The sequence below is a fragment of the Arachis ipaensis genome, chromosome B2, assembly GCF_059453495.1.
Source record: "Arachis ipaensis isolate K30076 ecotype BB chromosome B2, ASM5945349v1, whole genome shotgun sequence".
In the NCBI taxonomy this organism is placed as follows: domain Eukaryota; kingdom Viridiplantae; phylum Streptophyta; class Magnoliopsida; order Fabales; family Fabaceae; genus Arachis; species Arachis ipaensis.
In genome coordinates, this window is record NC_142437.1 from 82,617,406 (window position 1) to 82,644,430 (window position 27,025).

The 27,025-nt window shown below is 38.4% G+C and overlaps 1 non-coding gene across 1 annotated transcript; it reads left to right on the forward strand.

The window, feature by feature from the left end:
* Nucleotides 1-6,656: 6,656 nt before the first annotated feature.
* LOC148574612 (small nucleolar RNA R71) lies at nt 6,657-6,764 on the forward strand. Its single transcript, XR_015906362.1, has one exon. It is a non-coding gene; the product is annotated as a small nucleolar RNA R71 (small nucleolar RNA).
* The last annotated feature ends 20,261 nt before the right edge of the window (nt 6,765-27,025 follow it).

Sequence of the window (27,025 nt, forward strand, 5' to 3'; positions counted from 1 at the left end):
GAAAAATATTTGATTTTTGAAAAAGATTTTGAAAAAGATAAGATTTTCAAATTGAAAATTTGATTTGACTCATGAGAAACAACTTGATTTTAAAAATTTTTGAAAAAGTCAATCCAAATTTTCGAATTTGATGAGAGAAAAGAGGAAAGATATTTTTTTGATTTTTTGAAATTTTTATGAAAAACATGAAAAATATGCAATGCATGGAATTTTTAGATCAAAACAATGAATGCATGCATGAACGCTATGAATGTCAAGATGAACACCAAGAACATTATGAAGAACATGATGAACATCAAGAACATAATTTTGAAAAATCTTTAATGCAAAGAAAACATGCAAGACACCAAACTTAGAATTCTCTAATGCTTACGCACTAAGAATTCAAGAATGCATATGATAAACATGAAAAGACACAAAACAAAAAATCATCAAGATCAAACAAGAAGACTTACCAAGAACAACTTGAAGATCATGAAGAACACTATGAATGCATGATATTTTCGAAAAAAATGCAAGATGCATATGCAAGTGACACCAAACTCATGATATGACTCAAGACTCAAACAAGAGACACAAAATATTTTTTATTTTTATGATTTTATGATTTTTTTGGATTTTTAACTTATATTTTTCGAAAATTTATTTAGAAAAAGGAAAAATAAGGATTCCCAAAATTTTTAATATGAATTCCAGGAATCTTGCCATGTTAGTCTTAAAGCTCCAATCAAAGGGTCTGGCATGGCTTAACAGCCAGCCAAGCTTTAACATATAATTACATGGGCTGGAGTGATTAGTTGAATACCAATCCCAAAGTAGTTTGGGTATGGCTTTACAGCCAGATATGATTCAACATATTTCATGAAACACTAGAATTCATTCTTAAAAATTCTGAAAGGAAAATATATTTTTGAAAACATTTTTATTTTAAATTTTTCGAAAATTTATTTGAAGAAAAACGAAAACAAAGAAAAATTTTTTGAAAAAGTTTTTGAAAGATTTTTGAAAATAAAATAAAGAGAAAATTACCTAATCTGAGCAACAAGATGAACCGTCAGTTGTCCAAACTCAAACAATCCCCGGCAACGGCGCCAAAAACTTGGTGCACGAAATTGTGATCTCCATGTTCTTTGTACTTGTGTGAGATTAACAATATATAATTGTATTGAATCCTCATTGTGGCTCTATGTGTGGACACAACTCCGTACAACTAACCAGCAAGTGCACTGGGTCGTCCAAGTAATACCTTACGTGAGTAAGGGTCGAATCCCACGGAGATTGTTGGTATGAAGCAAGCTATGGTCACCTTGTAAATCTCAGTCAGGCGGATTTAAACATGATATTTTATTAGATTAAAATAAACAATAAAAGGGATAGAGATACTTATGTAGATTCATTGGTAGGAATTTCAGATAAGCGAATAGAGATGCTTTTCGTTCCTCTGAACCTCTGCTTTCCTGCTATCTTCTTCCAACCAGTCTTACTCCTTTCCATGGCTGGCTTTATGTGATACATCACCACTGTCAATGGCTACTTTCGGTCATCTCACGGGAAAATGATCCAATGCCCTGTCACGGCACGGCTAATCGTCTGGAGGCATCACCCTTGTCAATGGCTTCATCTTATCCTCTCAGTGAATAATCTGCTCACGCACCCTGTCACGGCACGGCTATTCATCTGTCGGTTCTCGATCATGCTGGAATAGGATTTACTATCCTTTTGCGTCTGTCACTAACGCCCTGCAATCGCGAGTTAGGAGCTCGTCACAGTCATTCAATCATTGAATCCTACTCGGAATACCACAGACAAGGTTTAGACTTTCCGGATTCTCTTGAATGCCGCCATCATTCTAGCTTACGCCACGAAGATTCTGGTTAGGAGATCTAAGAGATACTCATTCTAGCTTAATTCATGTAGAACAGAAGTGTTCGTCAGGCACGCGTTCATGGTTTGAGAAGGATGATGAGCGTCACACATAATCATCACCTTCATCACGTTCTTGGGTGCGAATGGATATCTTAGAAGAGAAATAAGAAGGATTGAATAGAAAATAGTAGTACTTTGCATTAATCTTTGAGGAACAGCAGAGCTCCACACCTTAATCTATGGAGTGTAGAAACTCTACCGTTGAAAATACATAAGTGAAAGGTCCAGGCATGGCCGAGATGGCCAGCCCCTCTTATCTAAGAACCAGGCGTCCAAAGATGTCAAATACAATAGTAAGAGGTCCTATTTATAATAAACTAGCTACTAGGGTTTACATGAGTAAGTATTTGATGTATAAATCCACTTCCGGGGCCCACTTGGTGTGTGTTTGGGCTGAGCTTAAGTGTTGCACGTGCAGAGGCCATTTGTGGAGTTGAACGCCAGTTTTTGTGCCAGTTTGGGCGTTCAACTCTGGTTTTGGATCCTTTTCTGGCGCTGGACGCTAGATTTGGGTAGAAAGCTGGCGTTGAACGCCAGTTTACATCGTCAATTCTTGGCCAAAGTATGGACTATTATATATTTCTGGAAAGCCCTGGATGTCTACTTTCCAACGCAATTGGAACCGCTCCATTTCGAGTTCTGTAGCTCCAGAAAATCCACTTTGAGTGCAGGGAGGTCAGAATCCAACAGCATCAGCAGTCCTTTTTCAACCTCTGAATCTGATTTTTGCTCAAGTCCCTCAATTTCAGCCAGAAAATACCTGAAATCACAGAAAAACACACAAACTCATAGTAAAGTCTAGAAATGTGAATTTAACATAAAAACTAATGAAAACATCCCTAAAAGTAACTAGATCCTACTAAAAACATACTAAAAACAATGTCAAAAAGCGTATAAATTATCCGCTCATCACAACACCAAACTTAAATTGTTGCTTGTCCCCAAGCAACTGAAAATCAAATAGGATAAAAAGAATAGAATATACTATAAATTCCAAACTATCAATGAAACAGAGCTTCAATCATATGAGCGGGACTTATAGCTTTTTGCCTCTTGAATAGTTTTGGCATCTCACTTTATCCATTGAGGTTCAGAATGATTGGCATCTATAGGAACTCAGAGTTCAGATAGTGTTATTGATTCTCCTAGTTCAGTATGATGATTCTTGAACACAGCTATTTTATGAGTCTTGGCCGTGGCCCTAAGCACTTTGTTTTCCAGTATTACCACCGGATACATAAATGCCACAGACACATAATTGGGTGAACCTTTTCAGATTGTGACTCAGCTTTGCTAAAGTCCCCAAGTAGAGGTGTCCAGGGTTCTTAAGCACACTCTTTTTTTGCTTTGGACCTTGACTTTAACCGCTCAGTCTCAAGTTTTCACTTGACACCTACACGCCACAAGCACATGGTTAGGGACAGCTTGGTTTAGCCGCTTAGACCAGGATTTTATTCCTTTAGGCCCTCCTATCCACTGATGCTCAAAGCCTTGGGATCCTTTTTATTTGCCCTTGCCTTTTGGTTTTAAGGGTTATTGGCTTTTTCTGCTTGCTTTTTCTTTTTCTTTCTAATTTTTTTTTTCGCCTATTTTTTTCTTCTTTTTTTTTTCTGCAAGCTTTGTTCTTTGCTGCTTTTTCTTGCTTCAAGAATCATTTTTATGATTTTTCAGATTATCAAATAACATGTCTCCTAGTCATCATTCTTTCAAGAGTCAACATATTTAACATTCTTAAACAACAACTTCAAAAGACATATGCACTGTTCAAGCATACATTCAGAAAACAAGAAGCATTGTCACCACATCAATATAATTAGGCTAAGTTCAAGGATAAATTCGAAACTCATGTACTTCTTGTTCTTTTGAATTAAAATATTTTTCATTTAAGAGAGGTGATGGATTCATAGGACATTTATAACTTTAAGACATAGTTACTACTACTAATGATCATGTAATGAAGACACAAACACAAATAAGCACATAACATAGAAAACGAAAAGCAGAGAAAGTAAGAACAAGGAATGAGTCCACCTTAGTGATGTCCTTGAGCTCTTCTATGTCTCTTCCTTGTCTTTGCTGCTCCTCCTTCATTGCTTTTAGATCTTCTCTGATTTTATGAAGGATGATGGAGTGCTCTTGATGTTCCACCCTTAGTTGCTTCCAATAATTGTGTGGAAGAAAATGTATCCCCTGAGGTATCTCAGGGATCTCTTGATTTGCAGTCAAATGTTCTACCACTGAGCTATAGACCCTTGATGGAAGCTTTTGTCTTCCCTTTCCTCTTTCTAGAGGTTTCTCTGGCCTTAGGTGCCATCAATGGTTATGGAAAAAAAATAAAAAAAGCTATGCTTTTACCACACCAAACTTAGAATGTTGCTCGCCCTCGAGCAAAAGAAGAAAGAATAGAAGAATAAGAAGAAGATATAGAGGAGATGGATGAGAGTGTGTATTCGGCCATATGGATGGGATTGGGTGGTGGAGAGATGTTGAATTTTGAAGGTAGTGGGTGTATGGATGTGAGTGGTAAATGGAAAACAGAAGGGATGATCATGAATGGAAAGAGAGATGATGAGGTAGGTGGGGATCCTGTGGGGTCCACAGATCCTGAGGTGTCAAGGCATTTACATCCCTGCACCAATTTAGGCATGCAAAATGCCCTTGCACACAACTCTGGGCGTTCAGCGCCAGGTTGGTACCCATTTTGGGCGTTCAACACCCCTTTGCTGCCATTTCTGGCGTTGAACGCCAGAACCATGCTTGTTCTGGGCGTTCAGCGCCAGGATGCTCCCATTCTGGGCGTTCAGCGCCAGAACTATGCTCTGTTCTAGCGTTTGAACGCCAGACAGATGCTCCTCCAGGGTGTGATTTTTCTTCTGCTGTTTTTGATTCCGTTTTTGATTTTTTTGTTTATTTTGTGACTCCACATGATCATGAACCTAAGAGAACATGAAAAACAATAAAAATAAGAATTAGATAAACATTGGGTTGCCTCCCAACAAGCGCTTCTTTAATGTCAATAGCTTGACAGTGGGCTCTCATGGAGCCTCACAGATGTGCAGAGCTTTGTTGAGACTCTCCAACACCAAACTTAGAGTTTGGATATGGGAGTTCAACACCAAACTTAGAGTTTGGTTGTGGCCTCCCAACACCAACTTAGAGTTTGACTGTGGGGGCTCTGGTTGACTCTGCTTGGAGAGAAGCTTTTGCTGCTTTCTCTCCATGGTTGCAGAGGGAGATCCTTGAGTTTTGAATACAAGGGAGTTCTCATTCCAGTGAAGGAATATTTCACCTCTGTCAACATCAATCACAGCTCTTGCTGTGGCCAGGAAAGGTCTTCCTAGGATGATGGATTCATCCTCTTCCTTTCCAGTATCCAGGACTATGAAATCAGCAGGGATGTAAAGGCCTTCAACCTTTACTAATACGTCCTCTACTTGTCCATAAGCCTGTTTTCTAGAGCTGTCTGCCATCTCTAATGAGATTTTAGCAGCTTGCACCCCATAGATTCCCAGTTTCTCTATTACAGAGAGGGGCATGAGGTTTATCCCTGAACCAAGGTCACACAGAGCCTTAAAGATCATGGTGCCTATGGTACAAGGGATTATGAACTTTCCAGGATCCTGTCTCTTCTGAGGCAATGTCAGTTGATCCAGATCACTTAGTTCATTGATGAACAAGGGAGGTTCAACTTCCCAAGTATCAATGCCAAATAATTTGGCATTCAGCTTCATGATTGCACCAAGAAACTTGGCAGTTTGCTCTTCAGTAACATCCTCATTCTCTTCAGAAGAGGAATACTCATCAGAGCTCATGAAGGGCATAAGGAGGTTCAATGGGATCTCTATGGTCTCTAGATGAGCCTCAGAGTCCTTTGGTTCCTCAGAGGGAAGCTCCTTATTGATCACTGGACATCCCAGGAGGTCTTTCTCCTTGGGATTCACGTCCTTTCCTCTCCTCACAGGTTCGGCCAGGGCACTTATGTCAATGGCCTTGCACTCTCCTTTTGGGTTCTCTTCTGTATTGCTTGGGAGAGTACTAGGAGGGATTTCAGTGATCCTTTTACTCAGCTGGCCCACTTGTGCTTCCAGATTTCTAATGGAAGACCTTGTTTCATTCATGAAACTTACAGTGGCCTTAGATAGATCAGAGACTAGATTTGCTAAATTAGAAGCATTTTGTTCAGAGTTCTCTGTCTGTTGCTGAGTGGATGATGGAGAAGGCTTGCTATTGCTAAACCTGTTTCTTCCACCATTATTAAAGCCTTGTTGAGGCTTTTGATCCTTCCATGAGAAATTTGGATGATTTCTCCATGTTGAGTTATAGGTGTTTCCATAAGGTTCACCTAAGTAATTTACCTCTGCTATTGCAGGGTTCTCAGGATCATAAGCTTCTTCTTTAGAAGATGCTTCTTGAGTACTGTTGGATGCAGCTTGCATTCCATTCAGACTCTGAGAAATCATATTGACTTGCTGAGTCAATATTTTATTCTAAGCCAATATGGCATTCAGAGTATCAACCTCAAGAACTCCCTTCTTCATAGGCGTCCCATTACTCACAGGATTCCTTTCAGAAGTGTACATGAACTGGTTATTAGCAACCATGTCAATGAGTTCTTGAGCTTCTGCAGGCGTTTTCTTTAGGTGAATGGATCCACCTGCAGAAGTATCCAATGACATCTTAGATAACTCAGACAGACCATCATAGAATATATCCAGGATGGTCCATTCTGAAAGCATGTCAGAAGGACACTTTTTGGTCAACTGTTTGTATCTTTCCCAAGCTTCATAGAGAGATTCACCTTCTTTCTGTCTGAAGGTTTGAACATCAGCTCTAAGCTTGCTCAGCTTTTGAGGAGGAAAGTACTTGGCTAAGAAAGCCGTGACCAGCTTATCCCAAGAGTTCAGGCTGTCTTTAGGTTGAGAATCCAACCATAATCTAGCTCTGTCTCTTACAGCAAAAGGGAAAAGCATGAGCCTGTAGACTTCAGGATCTATTCCATTAGTCTTAACAGTATCACATATCTGCAAGAATTCAGTTAAGAACTGAAAAGGATCTTCAGATGGAAGTCCATGAAACTTGCAGTTCTGCTGCATCAGAGAAACTAATTGAGGTTTCAGCTCAAAGTTGTTTGCTCCAATGGCAGGAATGGAGATGCTTCTTCCATGTAAATTGGAATTAGGTGCAGTAAAGTCACCAAGCATCTTCTTTACATTATTATTATTTTCGGCTGCCATCTCTTCTGCCTGTTCGAAAATTTCTGAAAGGTTATCTCTGGATTGTTGTATTTTAGCTTCTCTTAATTTTCTCTTCAGAGTCCTTTCAGGTTCTGGATCTGCTTCCACAAGAATGTTCTTATCCTTGCTCCTGCTCATATGACAAGGAAGAATGGACAGAAAAATGATAATAATAATAGAGATCCTTTATACCACAGTATAGGGATCCCTTTGTAAGTAGAAGAAGAGGGGGAGATAAAGGATGTGATGTAAAGGAAGAAACACAACTGTGAGGATTGGAATGTGAGATGAGATGTTAGGATATGAATGAATGAATAGAATGAGATGGGGGAGGAATAATTTTCGAAAATTATTTTGAAAAAGAGTTAGTGATTTTTGAAAATTGGTTTTTGAAAATTAGTTAGTATTTTTCGAAAATTTTTGAATTCAAAAAAAAAATAAAAATAATTAGTTAATTAAAAAGAAATTTTTGAAAAAGAGGGAAGATATTTTCGAAAATTGAGAGAGAGAGAGTTAGTTAGGTGGTTTTGAAAAAGTTAAGAAACAAACAAAAAGTTAGTTAGTTAGTTGAAACAAATTTTGAAAAGATAGGAAGTTAGGAAGTTAGAAAAGATATTTTGAAAAGATATTTTTTTTTGAAAAAGAAGGAAGATATTTTCGAAAATGAGAGAGAGAGAGTTAGTTAGGAGGTTTTGAAAAAAGTTAAGAAACAAACAAAAAGTTAGTTAGTTAGTTGAAACAAATTTTGAAAAGATAAGAAGTTAGGAAGTTTAGAAAAGATATTTTGAAAAGATATTTTTGAAAAAGATAAGATAAGAAGATATTTTGAAAAGATATGATAGGAATTAGTTTTTAAAAAGATTTGATTTTTAAAATCACAATTAATGACTTGATTCACAAGAAATCACAAGATATGGTTCTAGAACTTAAAGTTTGAATCTTTCTTAACAAGCAAGTAACAAACTTCAAATTTTTGAATCAAAACATTAATTGTTTATATTATTTTCGAAAATTTGGTATAAAAATAAGAAAAATATTTTTGAAAAATATTTTTTTTTTTGAAATTTTCGAAAATAACTAATAATTTTGAAAAATATTTGATTTTTGAAAAAGATTTTGAAAAAGATAAGATTTTCAAATTGAAAATTTGATTTGACTCATGAGAAACAACTTGATTTTAAAAATTTTTGAAAAAGTCAATCCAAATTTTCGAATTTGATGAGAGAAAAGAGGAAAGATATTTTTTTGATTTTTTGAAATTTTTATGAAAAACATGAAAAATATGCAATGCATGGAATTTTTAGATCAAAACAATGAATGCATGCATGAACGCTATGAATGTCAAGATGAACACCAAGAACATTATGAAGAACGTGATGAACATCAAGAACATAATTTTGAAAAATCTTTAATGCAAAGAAAACATGCAAGACACCAAACTTAGAATTCTCTAATGCTTACGCACTAAGAATTCAAGAATGCATATGATAAACATGAAAAGACACAAAACAAAAAATCATCAAGATCAAACAAGAAGACTTACCAAGAACAACTTGAAGATCATGAAGAACACTATGAATGCATGATATTTTCGAAAAAAATGCAAGATGCATATGCAAGTGACACCAAACTCATGATATGACTCAAGACTCAAACAAGAGACACAAAATATTTTTTATTTTTATGATTTTATGATTTTTTTGGATTTTTAACTTATATTTTTCGAAAATTTATTTAGAAAAAGGAAAAATAAGGATTCCCAAAATTTTTAATATGAATTCCAGGAATCTTGCCATGTTAGTCTTAAAGCTCCAATCAAAGGGTCTGGCATGGCTTAACAGCCAGCCAAGCTTTAACATATAATTACATGGGCTGGAGTGATTAGTTGAATACCAATCCCAAAGTAGTTTGGGTATGGCTTTACAGCCAGATATGATTCAACATATTTCATGAAACACTAGAATTCATTCTTAAAAATTCTGAAAGGAAAATATATTTTTGAAAACATTTTTATTTTAAATTTTTCGAAAATTTATTTGAAGAAAAACGAAAACAAAGAAAAATTTTTTGAAAAAGTTTTTGAAAGATTTTTGAAAATAAAATAAAGAGAAAATTACCTAATCTGAGCAACAAGATGAACCGTCAGTTGTCCAAACTCAAACAATCCCCGGCAACGGCGCCAAAAACTTGGTGCACGAAATTGTGATCTCCATGTTCTTTGTACTTGTGTGAGATTAACAATATATAATTGTATTGAATCCTCATTGTGGCTCTATGTGTGGACACAACTCCGTACAACTAACCAGCAAGTGCACTGGGTCGTCCAAGTAATACCTTACGTGAGTAAGGGTCGAATCCCACGGAGATTGTTGGTATGAAGCAAGCTATGGTCACCTTGTAAATCTCAGTCAGGCGGATTTAAACATGATATTTTATTAGATTAAAATAAACAATAAAAGGGATAGAGATACTTATGTAGATTCATTGGTAGGAATTTCAGATAAGCGAATAGAGATGCTTTTCGTTCCTCTGAACCTCTGCTTTCCTGCTATCTTCTTCCAACCAGTCTTACTCCTTTCCATGGCTGGCTTTATGTGATACATCACCACTGTCAATGGCTACTTTCGGTCATCTCACGGGAAAATGATCCAATGCCCTGTCACGGCACGGCTAATCGTCTGGAGGCATCACCCTTGTCAATGGCTTCATCTTATCCTCTCAGTGAATAATCTGCTCACGCACCCTGTCACGGCACGGCTATTCATCTGTCGGTTCTCGATCATGCTGGAATAGGATTTACTATCCTTTTGCGTCTGTCACTAACGCCCTGCAATCGCGAGTTAGGAGCTCGTCACAGTCATTCAATCATTGAATCCTACTCGGAATACCACAGACAAGGTTTAGACTTTCCGGATTCTCTTGAATGCCGCCATCATTCTAGCTTACGCCACGAAGATTCTGGTTAGGAGATCTAAGAGATACTCATTCTAGCTTAATTCATGTAGAACAGAAGTGTTCGTCAGGCACGCGTTCATGGTTTGAGAAGGATGATGAGCGTCACACATAATCATCACCTTCATCACGTTCTTGGGTGCGAATGGATATCTTAGAAGAGAAATAAGAAGGATTGAATAGAAAATAGTAGTACTTTGCATTAATCTTTGAGGAACAGCAGAGCTCCACACCTTAATCTATGGAGTGTAGAAACTCTACCGTTGAAAATACATAAGTGAAAGGTCCAGGCATGGCCGAGATGGCCAGCCCCTCTTATCTAAGAACCAGGCGTCCAAAGATGTCAAATACAATAGTAAGAGGTCCTATTTATAATAAACTAGCTACTAGGGTTTACATGAGTAAGTATTTGATGTATAAATCCACTTCCGGGGCCCACTTGGTGTGTGTTTGGGCTGAGCTTAAGTGTTGCACGTGCAGAGGCCATTTGTGGAGTTGAACGCCAGTTTTTGTGCCAGTTTGGGCGTTCAACTCTGGTTTTGGATCCTTTTCTGGCGCTGGACGCTAGATTTGGGTAGAAAGCTGGCGTTGAACGCCAGTTTACATCGTCAATTCTTGGCCAAAGTATGGACTATTATATATTTCTGGAAAGCCCTGGATGTCTACTTTCCAACGCAATTGGAACCGCTCCATTTCGAGTTCTGGAGCTCCAGAAAATCCACTTTGAGTGCAGGGAGGTCAGAATCCAACAGCATCAGCAGTCCTTTTTCAACCTCTGAATCTGATTTTTGCTCAAGTCCCTCAATTTCAGCCAGAAAATACCTGAAATCACAGAAAAACACACAAAATCATAGTAAAGTCCAGAAATGTGAATTTAACATAAAAACTAATGAAAACATCCCTAAAAGTAACTAGATCCTACTAAAAACATACTAAAAACAATGTCAAAAAGCGTATAAATTATCCGCTCATCAAGAAACCTTGCATGCGTGAAGAAGAAGACAGGGGAAAAGCAGAAATTCAGAAGACAAAGCATCTCCAAAACTCCAACATATTCTCCATTACTGCACAACAAGTATTTAATTCATACTCTTTTATTTTTCGCAATCCAAACTGATAATTATAATTGATATCCTGACTAAGAATTACAAGATAACCATAGATTGCTTCAAACCAACAATCTCCATGGGATTCGACCCTTACTCACGTAAGGTATTACTTGGATGACCCAGTGCACTTGCTGGTTAGTGGTACAAGTTGTGAAAAGTGTGATTTACAATTCGTGCACCAAGTTTTTGGCGCCGTTGCCGGGGATTGTTCGAGTTTGGACAACTGATGGTTTATTTTGTTGCTTAGATTAGGAAAAATTTTTCTTTTTGGTTTAGAGTCTTCTATTATTGTTTTTGGTTGAAATTTTTTTAAATCCTTATTTTCTCTTTTTTAATTTTTTGAAAATTTTATAAACTGATAATTGAGTTTTTCTGTTTGATTTTAGTTTCATATTCTAAGTTTGGTGTGTTTTGCATGTTTTTATTTTCTTTTAAATTTTCGAATTTGTGTTCATTGTAACACCCTAACTACCAAAGCTCACGCTTCCGGCTGCGCAACTCTGATAGCTCGGACATTACGACGACTTTTATACTATTTAATAATAAAATATGAGCCTGTTTAAAACTTTAAACCATGAAACCGCTCCCAAAAATACTTTCGTTCGATGACGTACATTCACAGAATACCATACAACTTACAAAAGTTCATAAAGAGTACATCCATATACACACACACACACACACACACATATATATATAATATTACAAGCATTAGACAATACAATTCCTATCCCTCTTACAGAATATCTCAAGATAAAGGCGATGGTACAAATAATAGTCTACAGCAATACAGAGCATTTCAACAACAACTAAATAAACTCTTCGTGACTTCTGCGCCCATATCCTGAAAGGGGAAAAATGTAGGGGGTGAGAACATCATCCTCGAAAGGGTTCTCAGAAAGGATTTTTGGGAATTACTGTAATAGGATACATGAAGATAAACCGTACCAGTGATTAATAACCGTCTTATGCCTCCTTTCAAAAACAACGGTTTACAATAAAAGTAAAGTCGGAAATCTTTTCTGAAAGAGGAACCGTTCAATTTTCAAAACATCAAAAGCCTTTCAAAGAGATTTATCTAAACTGAACCAAAATAGCCTTTCATATTTTATTCCAAACCAGAAACACAAAACCAAAATCAACCATTGGTTCATCTCATTCCAACCACGGCCCTAGGCCCAAACAATCCAACACCAACCAATCACCACAGTCCAACAGAGTCCCAGCAGCAAACACAAATAGGAAGATGCAAGCACAAACAAACAATTATTGCAAGTAGAACAGTTAGCAATTAATCACATAGGCAAACCAAGTATAATATGCACACCCAAACAATGTCACATAAATGCATATGATGCATGCCTGTCTCTAGTGGCTGATGATATCATCTGTCGGTTATAGAGCCAACCCGACAAGTCCTAGTAGCTAACCATTGGACTGTCCCTCTGTCGCGCATCCCCAACTCGAGTTATACTCATCATAAACTTGATCATAATCATGATCCATATCCATCACCTTCACTGGTGAATATTTGCAGGGGTGAGCTCATCCGGGGCTTTCACAGTGCCTGGCCACACTTACGACATAGGGTCAACAGAGTATCAAGTCTCAACCTGGAGCACGTGGTGGCTAGCCACTGCTACTACCCAGGAAAACTCGTATCTCAGATAGTGGAAGTGCAAAAATCACATTTATCAATATCTCAGCATATATGCATTCATTTTCATCCATGGATCAACATCCATCTTATCCATCCGGCTCACGGTTCAATCCAGAACCAGCCAATATTGATAATCATACACAGCCATTTTGGCTCACGGTTCAATCCAGAACCAGCCAATATTCATAAATCATACACAGCCATTCCGGCTCACAATAAAACAGCACTTCCACATTCAAAATCATCAAATTCATGAAATCGGCATTTAAGCCATAAATCATTTTCTCAATTCATTTCACTTTGAAATCGAGTTTCAACTCTTTTCAGCCTTGGCTTTAAAGATCTCATTTCTCAAATCATCTCAGGCTCATAAGCCACTTTTACTCAAGGTAAATTCCCCTTTTTAAAATAAGCCACTCTCGGCTTCCTCTTTCCAAAACTTCCAAAACCATGGAAAGTTAAAGATTCCTTTTGAATCATTCAAAATCACCCATCCAACAATGGGATCTTTGTAACAAAAGTTCCTTGGCAGAGTCCCAAGTCCTTAGGGGAGAATAGCATAACTCATTTCGCCAAATTCATTTAAAATCATTAAAACCTTGGCTTTCCGAATTGAGTAATAAAATAAGATCTAAGCCAAACCGAGTCATATAATCATTTACTTCTTTCAAAGCCGTTTCCTTTACTTAGGCAAAACCAACTTCGACCCCCATGATAAATTCTAGAACGTTTCAACTGTTCAAATTGTTTTAGTCTTGCAAGAATTCAGAATTCAAAGAGTACTTAAAATCTTTCTCAAAACATTTCAAAATGAAACTTGTCAATAGACATTCAGGTTCTTTCAAAGTCATTGAAACTTCTTTAATTGAAATCCCCAAGTCAAATTCAAAGGCATAAACCCTTTTCACATCCAAACAGCTTTAAAACACAAGTTTCATCTAAATAACCTTCTCCTGAAAGAGATACAATGCCTTTCTTAAGAAGCAAGACTAAATCACAATTTCCTCTTTATTAATTCATTTCGAAAGCATGAATCATCCTTTTCTCGATAATTCAAATAAAATAGTAGAAGTCTTTAACTCATCATTTTCCAAACAACATTTCAATAAAGACTCGGATTTTATAGAAATTTCGGCAGCAGCTCCCCTAAAACTTGGACTTTTGCCACCCGGTTCGGGTCCCAACTAAACCGTTTCTCATTCCTTTTCAACAGCTCAAAACCAGAAATCAATTCAAAAGCAAGCTAAATCCAACAGTCGCCTCAATGGCATACCTCAAGGAAACCATTTCAAAAATCAACTCAATATCAACCGATTTAACTCATTTATAAAGCTTTAAAGAATCGGTTCAGCAATAAATCATTTATCAAAACCAGAGCAATTAAAGCAACCTAGGCTGAATTTCAAGAGCATTCTATCTTTCACATCATCAAAATAATTGACTCAATTCAAACCAATCCTCAACGGATTAAACTCATTTCAAATATTTAAAGAATCAACTTCAAACATTACATTTCACAAGCCACACAACAATTCAGCCAAACCAACATCCATAGTCATTCGAGTCAATCAATTGATACATAAGGCAGATACAATCACTAAATACACAATATCTCACATCAGTACCCATATGTAATAATTCCAATAATAAACTATAGTTTTTGGAAAGCGCCCCTACCTCAAAACGCAATTCCATAATCCAAACGCCTCATCAAGTCCATTTCCGCCTCAACCCGAACTGACGGCAACCAAAACCTCAGCTCCCAGCCACGTTCACAATAACCATAGCAACACTAATCGCAACATACAATAATCAGGACTCGATCCCACGTTATCAAGATTCATATTCATTAACCAAACGCAACGAAATACTAACGTGAGGCTTTCCGAAACATACTTACTTACCGAAACGAAGAAGGAACGGCTGAACCGAACAGCGGCGGTCTCTTGAACCGGTTCGGCAGCAACCCGGCAGCCACCTCAAGCGACAGCGGTGACCGGACTCCGGCGTTGGTAACTGAAATCAATATACAGTATTGTAACGTTTCCGAAAACTCAGGAGAAACGAAACCTAATACTTAAAACCTTACCGGCAGGATTCTCCGGTGACGGCAAAAATAGCCAGAGGCTTCGGCGGTGGTCCCAGAAGTCACGGAACCACTCCCGGATGCCAGGAACACAGAGGCGCAGCTCCCTTCTCCAGCGGCGACACCTGCGGCGGTGGCTGGTGCAGCAGCTCACAACGCAACTAGCAGCGGCGGCCTGGACCTCTTTCTTCCCTTCGGATCAGATCGGGCGGATCTCTAGCAGTGGCGGCGGCAGACCAGAGCAGTAGAATAGAGGGGATGATGACTGCTCAAACAGCAGCGACAGCGCGCGACGGCAGCGGCGAGTGCCTCCCTGTGCGTCGCCGACTCCACGTTCCTCTCTTGGTCTCTCGCTCTCTTCTGGTCAGGACTCACGGCGGCGCTGTGCTCCCTCCAAGGTTGCGAGCTCGACGGTGGCAAGGCAGTGAGGACGATGGAGCTGGCAGCGAGTCCTTCTCTGCGCGACGCTGACTCCGTGTCTCTTTCTCTTTCTCCCTTCGGTGTACAACGGTGGCGGCAAGGTGTGGAATGCGGCGGCACAATGCGACGGTGGCGGTGAGGCCCTGCGGCTCCGACGCGTCTCCTCTCCTTCTTCTCCCTGTCGCACTCCGTTCCCTCTTTCTTTCTTTGCTTCGTTTGGTAGCTGTTGCTGCTATGTGTCGCGTGAATGAGGGGAGGAAGGGAAACGGGTAGGGTGCGGCGGCGTTGAGCTGGACGGTGGTGGCAGTGAGGCCCCAGCCATCGTCGCCCCTCCTCTCTTCCCCACTCCTCCGATCTGCTACTGTTGCTACGTGTGGGTTTGAGGGAAAAAAAAAGGAAACATTTGTGTTGCTGCTGCTGGGTTGGGTGAGAAAGGAACCGGGTCACTGGGTTAGGGTTTTAGGATTAGGGTTTCATTTTCAAAAATTAGGGTTAGGGGCATTTTAGTAATTTCAGATGAAATTGGGAATAATATAGTAATTGAAACCCAAATTAAATCCAACACTAATTGTATATAGAAAATACTATTTGCTCATCAATTTCACAAATTATTTTCAATAAAATGCCCAAATCTAAAAATTAGAAATAATATACTTAATTTCTTCATTTTCCAAAATAGCAGTAATAATATTTAAAATATTACTTATCTAATCCAAATCATATAAAATCCTTATTATTTCATAACTATCAACCTTATACTTTAAATATAGAAAATAATTCAATAATTATAAAATTGGATAATAATCATAACTTATCTCAAATCCAATAAATCAAAACTTGCCTTAATTATCTTTAATAAAATAATCTCTGAAATTAAGGCTATAAATAACTGTAGGATTTGAGACTTGATCATAATAAGACTTTTCAAAGATTCTGGGTCTTACATTCATTGTTCTTTCTTAATCTTCAAGTTGTTCTTGTTTATTTTCCTTGTTTGATCTTTAGTTTTTCTTATTTTGTGATTTTTCTTGTTTTTCTTGTGCTTTTTCAAAACATCAGTTTTCAAAAAAAAATTTATACATTAAATACCTTATTAAAACACTTTAAATTTATAACTCAATTGGCTAGAGCGTTGTGTTTATGTTCCTGGTAATTAGGAATTCTTTTTTTAAAAAACTTTTTCAAAAATAATTTTTCTTTGAATAAATCTTGTGCCAAACTTTAAGTTTGGTGTTTTCTTGTTGATTTTTCTTTAGTTTTCAAAAATTTTATTTTGGTTTTCTAAAAATTTTAAGTTTGGTGTTCTATCTTCATGTTCTTGTTGTTCTTGTGAGTCTTTAAAGTGTTCTTGAGTCTTCCTTGTGTTTTGATCTTAAAATTTTTAAGTTTGGTGTTTCCCTCCAAAATTTTCGAAAATAAGGAATATTAGATCTAAAAATTTTAAGTTATGTGTCTTTTGTGTGTTTTTCTCTTTCATCATAAAATTCAAAAATAAAAAAATATCTTTTCTCTCTATTTTAAAGTGAATTTTCGAAAATTGCTTTTAAAATTCTGATTTCTATTTCAAAATTTAAAATCTTTTTCAAAAATTATATCCAAAGTTTTTCAAATCTCCTTAATTAAGTAATTGTTTTAGTTTTAAATTTTTTATTCTTAATTTTCGAAATCTATATTTAATTTCTAGTTATTTTATTTCATTTTTTTTATTCATTCTTTTTTTATAAAATAAAAATAAAAATATATTTTAATTGCAATTCACATCAATTCCCTTTTCTCCATCATGGACCTAAGTGGAAATGAACAGTCCAAAAGGACTCTGGGGTTATATACTAACCCCACTACTGCTTCATATGGGAGCAGTATCTGTATACCCTCCATTGGAGTCATTAGCTTTGAGTTGAATCCTCAGCTCATTATCATGGTGCAGCAAAGTTGCCAGTATTCCGGTCTTCCACAGGAAAAACCTACAGAGTTTCTGGCATAATTTTTACAAATTGCTGACACAGTACATGATAAAGAAGTAGATCAGGATGTCTACAGATTATTACTATTTTCATTTGCTGTAAAAGACTAAGCTAAGAGGTGGTTAAATAACCAACCTAAAGCTAGCATAAGGACATGGAAACAGCTGTCAGAAAAATTCCTGAATCAATACTTCCCTCCAAAACAAATGACACAGCTAAGGTTGGACATCCAAGGATTTAAACAAGGAGATAATGAATCTCTTTATGATGCCTGGGAGAGATACAGAGAGATGCTAAGAAAATGCCCCTTTGAAATGTTTTCAGAATAGGTGCAGTTAGACATCTTCTATTATGGGCTTACAAAGAAAGCTCAAATTTCTCTAGATCACTCAGCTGGTGGATCTATACACATGAGAAAGACAATTGAAGAGGCTCAAGAGCTTATTGATACAGTTGCCAGAAATCAGCATATGTACCTAAGCAGTGAATCTTCCATGAAAGAAGAGGCTAAAACAGTAACTGCTGAACTCAGTCCTGCAGAACAAATTACTAAATTCAATCAGCAATTAGACTTTCTAACAAAATAGCTGGCCGAATTCAAAGAGATACTACAAGACACAAGAATGGCTAATATAAATCTGGAAGTACAGTTGAGGCAAACAGAACAGCAGTTATCAAAACAAATAACAGAAGAATGCCAAGCAGTTCAATTAAGAAGTGGAAAAATATTAAATACCTCACTTCAAGGCAGCAGGAAGCCAAGAAATGAGCAAAATATCATCCAAAATCCCTCTGAGGACAGTAAGAGCCCAGAGAAGAATGATTCTGGCACTCAGACGCCAGAAAAGGATGGAGAGCTGGCGTTAAATGCCTAACCCATGCTCAGTTCTGGTATTCAAACGCCACAAACAAGCAAGGAGTTGGCGTTAAATGCCCAAAGGAAGCTCAGTTCTGGCGTTCAAACGCCAGGAACAGGTAAGGAGTTGGCGTCCAACGCCAATCCAGCTTCCACCCCTGGCATTCAAATGCCAGTGAGGGATCAAACACATACAAGTGCTGATAACAACCCCTCTAAAAAGGCTTCCCCAACCACCTCTATAGGGAAAACACCTGCAGCAACCAAGGTTGAGGAATACAAAGCTAGGATGCCTTATCCTCAAAAACTCCGCCAAGAGGAGCAGGATAAGCAATTTGCTCGCTTTGCAGACTATCTCAGGACTCTTGAGATAAAGATTCTGTTTGCAGAGGCACTTGAGCAAATACCTTCTTATGCCATGTTCATGAAAGAGATCTTGAGTCATAAGAAGGATTGGAGAGAAACTGAAAGAGTTCTCCTCACTGAAGAATGCAGTGCAGTTATTCTGAAAAGCTTCCCAGAAAAGCTTAAAGATCTTGGGAGCTTCATGATGCCATGCACATTAGAGGGTAATTGCACCAAGACAGCTTTATGTGATCTTGGGGCAAGTATCAACCTAATACCTGCATCCACTATCAGAAAGCTTGGTTTGACTGAAAAAGTCAAACCAACCCGGATATGTCTCCAACTTGCTGATGGCTCCATTAAATACCCATCATGCATGATTGAAGATATGATTATCAGGGTTGGGCCATTCGCCTTTCCCACTGACTTTGTGGTGCTGGAAATGGAAGAGCACAAGAGTGCTACTCTCATTCTAGGAAGACCTTTCCTAGCAACTGGACGAACTGTCATTGATGTCCAAAAGGGGGAAGTAACCCTGAGGGTCAATAAGGATGAGTTCAAGTTAAATGCTGTCAAAGCCATGCAACATCCAGACACACCCAAAGACTGCATGAAAGTTGATCTTATTGACTCTTTGGTAGAGGAGGTCAACATGGCTGAGAGTCTCGAATCAGAGCTGGAAGACATCTTCAAAGATGTTCAGCCTGATCTGGAGGATTAAGAGGAATTGAAAGAACCTCTGAAACATCCTCAGGAAGAGGAAACACCTCCTAAATCTGAGCTCAAACAATTACCACCATCCCTGAAATATGCATTTCTGGGAGAAAGTGACACTTTTCCAGTGATCATAAGCTCTGCTTTAAATCCACTGGAAGAGGAAGCACTAATTCAAGTGCTAAGGACACACAAGACAGCTCTTGGTTGGTCCATAAGTGACCTTAAGGGCATAAGCCCAGCTAGATGCATGCACAAAATCCTATTGGAGGATAATGCTAAGCCAGTGGTTCAACCACAGAGGCGGCTAAATCCAGCCATGAAGAAAGTTGTGCAGAAAGAGGTCACCAAATTACTGGAGGCTGGGATTATTTATCCTATTTCTGATAGCCCCTGGGTGAGTCTTGTTCAAGTAGTCCCCAAGAAGGGAGGTATGACAGTGGTTCATAATGAAAAAAATGAACTGGTTCCTACAAGAACAGTTACAGGGTGGCGCATGTGTATTAACTACAAAAGGCTCAATACAGCCACCAGAAAGGATCATTTTCCTTTACCATTCATAAACCAGATGCTAGAGAGACTAGCAGGTCATGAATATTACTACTTTTTGAATGGCTATTCAGGTTACAATCAAATTGCAGTAGATCCTCAGGACCAAGAGAAAACAGCATTCACATGTCCTTCTGGAGTATTTGCTTACAGAAGAATGCCTTTTGGTCTGTGTAATGCACCTACAACCTTTCAGAGGTGCATGCTCTCTATCTTCTCTGATATGGTGGAAAAGTTTCTGGAAGTCTTCATGGATGACTTTTCAGTATTTGGAGACTCATTCAGCTCCTGCCTTGACCATTTAGCACTTGTTCTGAAAAGATGCCAAGAGACCAACCTAGTTTTAAACTGGGAAAAATGTCACTTTATGGTGACTGAAGGAATTGTCCTTGGACATAAAATTTCAAACAAGGGAATAGAGGTGGATCAAGCTAAAGTGGAAGTAATTGAAAAATTACCACCACCTGCTAATGTTAAGGCAATCAGAAACTTTCTGGGGCATGCAAGATTCTACAGGAGGTTTATAAAGGATTTTTCAAAAATTGCAAAACCCCTGAGCAATCTGTTAACTGCTGACATGCCATTTGTGTTTGGCACAGAGTGTCTGCAAGCGTTTGAGACTCTGAAAGCTAAGCTGGTCACAGCACCAGTTATTTCTGCACCAGACTGGACTTTACCATTTGAACTAATGTGTGATGCCAGTGACCATGCCGTTGGTGCAGTACTGGGGCAGAGGCATGACAAGCTTCTGCATGTCATTTATTATGCTAGCCGTGTTTTAAATGATGCCCAGAAAAATTACACAACCACAGAAAAAGAATTGCTTGCAGTGGTTTATGCCATTGACAAGTTTAGATCATACTTAGTAGGATCAAAAGTGATTGTGTACACTGACCATGCTGCTCTTAAATATCTACTCACAAAGCAGGATTCAAAACCCAGGCTCATAAGATGGGTGTTGCTTCTGCAAGAGTTTGATATAGAAATAAGAGACAGAAAATGGACAGAGAACCAAGTGGCTGATCATCTGTCCCGGATAGAACCAGTAGAAGGGGAGTTTCCCCCCTCTATTGAGATCTATGAGACCTTTTCGGATGAGCATTTGTTTGCCATTCAGGAAACACCATGGTTTACAGACATTGCAAACTATAAAGCTGCAAGGTTCATACCCAAGGAGTACAGCAGGCAACAAAAGAAAAAATTAATTACTGATGCAAAGTACTACTTGTGGGATGAACCCTATCTCTTTAAGAGATGTGCAGACAGAATAATCCGTAGGTGTGTGCCTAGAGAAGAAGCACAGAAGATCTTATGGCATTGCCATGGATCACAATATGGAGGCCATTTCGGAGGTGAACGAACAGCCACCAAGGTCCTCCAATGTGGCTTCTACTGGCCTAGACTCTATAGGGATTCCCGAGAATTTGTACGTAACTGTGATAGTTGCCAAAGAGCTGGTAATCTGCCTCATGGTTACGCCATGCCTCAACAAGGAATCTTGGAGATTGAGTTGTTTGATATATGGGGAATTGACTTCATGGGATCTTTCCTACCATCATACTCAAACACTTATATTCTGGTGGCAGTCGACTATGTATCAAAATGGGTAGAGGTCGTTGCCACACCTACCAATGATACTAAAATAGTGCTGAAGTTCCTCCAGAAACATATCTTCAGCAGGTTTGGTGTCCCTAGAGTACTAATCAGTGATGGGGGCACTCACTTCTGTAACAAACAGCTTTACTCTGCCATGGTCCGGTATGGAATTCGCCATAAGGTGGCGACTCTATATCATCCACAGATAAATGGGCAAGCTGAAGTTTCTAACAGAGAACTAAAAAGAATCCTGGAACGGACTGTAAGTACCCGTAGAAAGGATTGGGCAAGAAGCTTGGATGATGCTCTGTGGGCTTACAGAACGGCATTCAAGACCCCTATAGGGACTTCTTCATACCAGCTTGTGTATGGTAAGGCCTGTCATCTGTCCGTGGAACTGGAACATAAGGCCTACTCGGCAACTAGATTCCTAAACTTTGATGCCAAATTAGCTGGAGAAAAAAGATTGCTCCAGCTGAATGAGCTAGAGGAATTCAGACTCACTGCTTTCGAAAATGCCAAGCTTTATAAAGAGAAATAAAAAAGGTGGCATGACAGAAAGCTGTCATCTAGAGTCTTTAAACCAGGACAAAAGGTTCTACTGTTCAACTCTAGGCTCAGGCTATTCCCTGGGAAACTGAAATCCCGGTGGAGGGAACCATATGTGATTACAAGTGTGTCACCATATGGCTATGTGGAGCTTCAAGACATTGATTCTAATAAGAAGTTCATTGTTAATGGACAGAGAATCAAACATTATCTTGAAGGCAATATTGAGCAAGAATGCTCAAAGCTGAGGCTAGATTAAAAAAGCTCAGCAAGGTCCAGCTAAAGACAATAAAGAAGCGCTTGCTAGAAGGCAACCCAGCCATTAGCAAAACTCTTTCTGTTATTTTATTTTATTCTATTCTTCAGTTTATTTATTTTTAAAGAATATAAGGTCAATATTAACAAGGTAAAGAATCAATTGCATAAGTTCAGAGGGCTACAGAAGGATTCAGAGCACAAAACAGGAAAAAAGAGCTCACTAGCAAGAAAACGCCAGTAAGAGGCACAATTGGGCGTTAAACGCCCAAAAGGAGCATCTACTGGGCGTTTAACGCCAGTAGAGATAGCCATCTGGGCGTTAAATGCCAGAAAGAAACAACTTCTGGGTGTTTAACGCCAGATTTACAGCATCCTGGGCGTTCAGAAAAATGCCCAGTGACAAAGGAGTTTCTGGCGTTCAATGCCAGCTGGAAGCAACAGCTGGGCGTTAAACGCCCAAACCAAACACCAAGTGGGCGTTAAACGCCCAAAACATGCAGCAGTTGGGTGTTTGACGCCAGGATTGTGGGGGAGTAGGCAATTTCGTTTTCAATTCAAATTTTTTCCAATTTTTATGTTTCAATTCATGATTTTCTACACAAACATGTTACAAATCCTAATTTTTCAAATCCTTTTTCAAAAGATATCAAATGTATCTTAATTCATAAACCCTTTTTTTAAATCCTCTTCAAATTATTTTCAAATCCTTTTTCAAAACAAATCTATCTCTTTTCCTTCTAAAATCTTTTCAACTCATCAATATCTTTTTCAAATCTTCACAACATCTTTTTCAAAATTTAGATTTATCTTTTTCAAATATCTTTCATATCTTTTCAATTTTAAATTACATCTTTTCCTATCACACTTATCTTTTCCAAATCACTTTTTCTATCATATCTTTTTCAACCAATTTTCGAAACCCACCCCCCCTTCCCTTTAAATGTTGGTTCGGCCTCTCCCCTTCTCCTACACAATTCGAACTTGGCTCTCCTCACATCCCTCTCCTCTCTTTTTTTTTGCTTGAGGACAAGCAAACCTCTAAGTTTGGTGTGTTTATCTGTGATCACTAAGCTAATACCCACTAAGATCATGGCTCCTAAGGGAAAACAAACCGACTCAAGAGGCAAGAAAGAGAATATTCCAAAACCACTTTGGAATCAAGGGAAGTTCATAACCAAAGAACATTCAGACCATTTTTATAAAATAATGAGTATAAGGTCAGTGATCCCGGAAGTTAAATTTAATCTGAAAGAAGACGAATATCCGGAGATCCAAGAGCAAATTCGAAACATGAGCTGGGAAGTCCTAGCTAATCCTGAAACAAAGGTGGGAAGAAACATGGTTCAGGAATTCTATGCTAATCTATGGCAGACGGACAGGCAGAGGATAGCTGGAACTGCATTCTATGACTATAGAACTTTAGTCAGAGGGAAGATTGTTCACACCCACCCTGACAAAATAAGGGAGATCTTCAAGCTGCCTCAACTGCAAGATGACCCAGACTCCTTTAATAGGAGAATGATGAGATCAAACCTGGGCTTGGATAAAATCCTAGAGGACATATGCCTCCCTGGAGCCAAATGGACAACCAACACAAAGGGTGTCCCGAACCAACTCAAGAGAGGAGATCTCAAACCAGTCGCCAGAGGCTGGCTGGACTTCATTGGGCGCTCTATACTGCCCACTAGCAACCGCTCTGAAGTCACCATCAGAAGAGCAGTGATGATTCATTGCATTATGCTGGAAAAAGAAGTGGAAGTTCATCAGCTGATTGCTTGTGAGCTTTACAAAATTGCAAACAAGAACTCCAAAGATGCCAAACTGGCCTATCCAAGCTTAGTCTCTCTGTTATGTAAGGATGCTGGGATAAAAATGGGAGTAGATAAGTATATCTCAGTTGAGCAACCAATCACCAAAAAGTCTATGGAAGGACAACAAGTGCAGGACGACCCCATCAAGAGAAAAGCACAGGAGTTCCTCCCGGAAATTCCTCAAATTGAATACTAGGAGCGCCTAGAAGCATCTGTCACCAAGTTGCAAGAAGCTGTGGATCAACTGAAGGAAGAACAGCAAAACCAAAACAGCATGCTCTGCAAACTGCTTAGAGAACAAGAAGAGCAAGGGCATGAACTGAAGAAATTAAAGCGTCAGAAATTATCTCTTGAAGGGCCAAGCACTCCACAGACTAAAGAGGCATCCACCTCTCAAATTCAAGGTTGTTGAGTTCTAATCTTAGCCTTAACTTTGTGATAATTGTTCTTATTTGAGTTTTACCTTAGAAGTTATATATGAGTAGTAGTAATTAGTATCTATATTTTGATCTTATCTCCAATTAAGCTATAATTTATTTTTTTCATCATCATTAAACATGAATAAAATAGCAGATTTTCTTTAGAATAAGGAGGCAATAATTTTTTTCAAGTTTTTAATAAGGAAAATTCTAATTATTTACATGTGGTAGCAATGCTTTTTGTCTTCTGAACGAATGCTTGAACAGTACATATATCTTTTGAATTTGATGTTTATGAATATTAAATATGTTGGCTCTTGAAAGAATGATGAAAAAGGAGAAATGTTATTTGATAATCTGAAAAATCATAAAAATGATTCTTGAAGCAAGAAAAAGCAGTGAATATAAAAGCTTGCAGAAAAAAATAAAAGAAAAAGAAAAAGAAAAAGCAAGCAGAAAAAGCCAATAGCCCTTAAAACCAAAAGGCAAGGATAATAAAAAGGATCCAAGGCTTTGAGCATCAGTGGATAGGAGGGCCTAAAGGGATCAAATCCTGGCCTAAGCGGCTAAACCAAGCTATCCCTAACCATGTGCTTATGGCGTGAAGGTGTCAAGTGAAAACTTGAGACTGAGCGGTTAAAGTCAAGGTCCAAAGCAAAAAGAAGAGTGTGCTTAAGAACCCTGGACACCTCTAATTGGGGACTTTAGCAAAGTTGAGTCACAATCTGAAAGGGTTCACCCAATTATGTGTCTGTGGCATTTATGTATCAGGTGGTAATACTGGAAAACAAAGTGCTTAGGGCCACGGCCAAGACTCATAAAGTAGCTGTGTTCAAGAATCAACATACTGAACTAGGAGAATCAATAACACTATCTGAATTCTAAGTTCCTATAGATACCAATCATTCTGAGCTTCAATGGATAAAGTGAGATGCCAAAACTGTTCGGAAGCAAAAAAAGCTATTAGTCTCGCTCATCTAATTAGAATCTGAGCTTCACTCAAAACTCTGAGATATTATTGCTTCTTGACTCATTTGTATTCTATTTTATTTGTCTAGTTGCTTGGGGACAAGCAACAGTTAAAGTTTGGTGTTGTGATGAGCGGATATTTTATACGCTTTTTGGGGTTAATTTCATGTAGTTTTTAGTATATTTTAGTTAGTTTTTAGTATACTTTCATTAGTTTCTAGGCAAAAATTATATTTCTGGACTTTACTATGAGTTTGTGTATTTTTCTATAATTTCAGGTATTTTCTGGCTGAAATTGAGGGAGCTGAGCAAAAATCTGATTCAGGCTGAAAAAGGACTGCTGATGCTGTTGGATTCTGACCTCCCTGCACTCGGAATATATTTTTTGGAGCTACAGAAGTCCAATTGGCATGCTCTCAATTGCGTTGGAAAGTAGACATCCAGGGCTTTCCAGAAATACATAATTGTCCATACTTTACTCAAGGATAGATGACGTAAACTGGCGTTCAACGCTAGTTCCATGTTGCATTCTGGCGTTAAACGCCTGAAACAAGTTACAAGTTGGAGTTGAACGCCAGAAACAGGTTACAACCTGGTGTTCAACTCTGGAAACAGCCTAGGCACGTGTGAAGCTTAAGTCTCAGCCCCAGCACACACCAAGTGGGCCCCAGAAGTGGATTTCTGCACCATCTATCTTAGTTTATTCATTTTCTGTAAACCTAGGTTACTAGTTGAGTATTTAAACAATTTTTAGAGATTTATTCTGTACCTCATGACAATTTAGATCTGAACTTTGTACTCTTTGACGGCATGAGTCTCTAAACTCCATTGTTGGGGGTGAGGAGCTCTGCTGTGTCCTGATGAATTAATGCAATTATTTCTGTTTTCTATTCAAACACGCTTGTTTCTATCTAAGATGTTCATTCGCACTTCAATATGATGGATGTGATGATCTGTGACACTCATCACCATTCTTAACCTATGAATGCGTGCCTGACAACCACTTCCGTTCTACCTTCGATTGAATGAGTATCTCTTGGATTCCTTAATCAGAATCTTCGTGGTATAAGCTAGAATCCATTTGCAGCATTCTTGAGAATCCGGAAAGTCTAAACCTTGTCTGTGGTATTCCGAGTAGGATTCAGGGATTGAATGACTGTGACGAGCTTCAAACTCACAAGGTTTGGGCGTAGTGACAGACGCAAAAGGATCAATGGATCCTATTCCAGCATGAGTGAGAACCAACAGATGATTAGCCATGCGGTGACAGCGCACCTGAACCATTTTCACTGAGAGGACAGATGGTAACCATTGACAACGGTGATCCACCAACACACAGCTTGCCATAGGAGGAACCTTGCGTGCGTGAAGAAGAAGACAGGGGGAAAGCTGAAATTCAGAAGACAAAGCATCTCCAAAACTCCAACATATTCTCCATTACTACACAACAAGTATTTAATTCATACTCTTTTATTTTTCGCAATCCAAACTGATAATTATAATTGATATCCTGACTAAGAATTACAAGATAACCATAAATTGCTTCAAACTAACAATCTCCGTGGGATTCGACCCTTACTCACGTAAGGTATTACTTGGACGACCCAG